Source organism: Suricata suricatta, chromosome 4, assembly GCF_006229205.1.
Source record: "Suricata suricatta isolate VVHF042 chromosome 4, meerkat_22Aug2017_6uvM2_HiC, whole genome shotgun sequence".
NCBI lineage: Eukaryota > Metazoa > Chordata > Mammalia > Carnivora > Herpestidae > Suricata > Suricata suricatta.
Window position 1 is genome coordinate 30,922,665 of NC_043703.1, and position 2,394 is coordinate 30,925,058.

Consider the following 2,394-nt stretch of genomic DNA (forward strand, 5'->3'; position numbering starts at 1 on the left):
CCCCCCCCCCCCCCCCCCCGCTCCTGCCCAATAAAAGCACAATCTAGAGCAATGGCCTTTGGGAAAGCAAGTCAGTGTAGACTTCTCTCTCTGACAGAGTTAGTTACTGAAACCTGCTAGATTTGTCCAAACCATTTGCCTGTTTACCCCCAGTGCTACTGCAGCTGCTTTCATTCATCTTGCTCTGGTGGGTTAAATTGAGATCATTTCCCATTTCTGGGGAAAAACTCCTAGGTCACAGATATTAAGCTCCTAGGTTTTGTTTTGTTGACTTAGAATTAGAAATGCAAGAAGAAGGTGGGGTTAAAGAGGGATAGGATCTAGGACAGACAGGGAATCAGGTGGGAGTATAGGAAAAAATAGATGAGATGGTGAGTACATATTTCTGGAGTGACGTGCCGCTTACTCTGTGAGCCTGTTCTTCCTTCCATCTACCCATGACACTCAGTACAATGTTACTTTCTTGGTGTCCCACATTATGGAGTCAGATTTGTTTTGCTTCGAACCCCACAGAGGGTGTGTAAAACGGAACCTATGCAAACATGGATTATCCTTTCCTACCTGGACTGCTCCTTACCTCAGGCAGAGGGGACTAACTAAAACCTAAATCTCACCTAAGTTTATCTCCAGCCTAAAACTCTTCAAAGTAAATAAGGCAGTTCTTGTAGGTCCAGTGGTGGGAGCCCTACCCAAGACCCTGGCAAGCCTGTCCTCATTGTTAAAATGAATACAGGGTGTTTTGGCCCCCAGAATCCAAGTAGTCTGTCCCTGCTGTGAGGTTGATATGATATTGGGTTGAACAGAGGTCTCAAGCATCCAAATATCCATCTCAAAAAAGCTCCCTTTATTTTTGTTTTTGTTCTTGTTTTTTTAGTACATGCCTTCCTAGCAGCCTTCCATGTATGATTTAGTTTGTTTCTCTGTCATACAGGCTATGGTTATGAAAGTGCAAATATTCAAGTCCCTGTGATGGTCCTGTTTTTCTATATAAATTAAAAGCAGGGATTCTGAGTTTTAAAAATTATGGTAAAAGACACATAACATACAATTTACCATTTTAATCATTATAAGTGTACAGTTCAGCGGCATTAAGTATATTCACTTATGTAACCATTACAAGCATCCATGAAATCTTTTCATCTTATAAAACTAAACCTCTGTACCTATTATTAGTACCTCCCCAATCCCCCCTCCTCCCAGCCACTGATAAGTACCATTCTGCATTTGGTCCATATGGATTCAATTGCTCTAGTGCCGCCCATATGTGGAATCATACAATACTTGTCTTTTTGTGACTGGCTTATTTTGTGTAGCATGATGTCATCAAGGATCATCCATGTTGTTTCATGCATCAGAATTTCCTTCCTTTTTAAGGCTGAATAATATTGTACTGTATGTATATATCAGATTTTGTTTATTCATTCATCTGGGATTTGATTTTAAACATCAGCCTCAGGAGCTTGGTTTTTGTGAGTCCACCCATGAGGAATGAATCTGTGTGGTTTGTACTCAAGAAACCAAATTGTTGTTTTCTAGGACTGAGCTAGAGCAGACTCACTAAACTAAATGATACCTTTTGGATGATTTTTTTGGTTATATGGAAAGGACCCTAGAAGGTACAGATGTGATGCTGGGCAAATTGGTTTTCTTAATAATTATGCTGCTTCTTAGGAGCACATGTACCCCAATGTTCAAAGCAGCAATGTCAACAATAGCCAAAACATGGAAAGAGCCTAAATGTCCATCATCTGATGAGAGGATCAAGAAGATATGGTATATATACACAATGGAGTACTACATGGCCATGAGAAAGAATGAAATACGGCCATTTGTAGGAAAGTGGATGGACCTCGAGGGTGTCATGCTAAGCGAAATAAGTCAGGCAGAGAAGGACAGATACCATATGTTTGCACTCATAGGTCTAACAGGAGAACAGGAGAAACCTAATGGAGGACCAGGGGGAGGGGAAGAGGGAAAGAGAATTGGGGAGAGAGAGGGATGCAAAACTTGAGAGACTATTGAATACTGAAAACGAACTGAGGGTTGAAGGGGAAGGGAGAGTGGGGAAAAGAGGTGGAGGTGATGGAGGAGGGCACTTGTGGGGAAGAGCACTGGGTATTATATGGAAACCAATTTGACAATAAACTACTTAAAAAAATAATTATCGTGAATGGGACCAGTTTCTTAATTTCTCTAAAAACCATCAAATACCTAGGAATAAACCTAACCAAGGATGTAAAAGACCTATATGATGAAAACTATAGAAAACTTATGAAAGAGATCGAAGAAGACACCAAGAAATGGAAAAATATTCCCTGTTCATGGATAGGAAGAATAAACATTGTGAAAATGTCATTACTACCCAAAGCAATCTACACATTCAATGCAATCCCC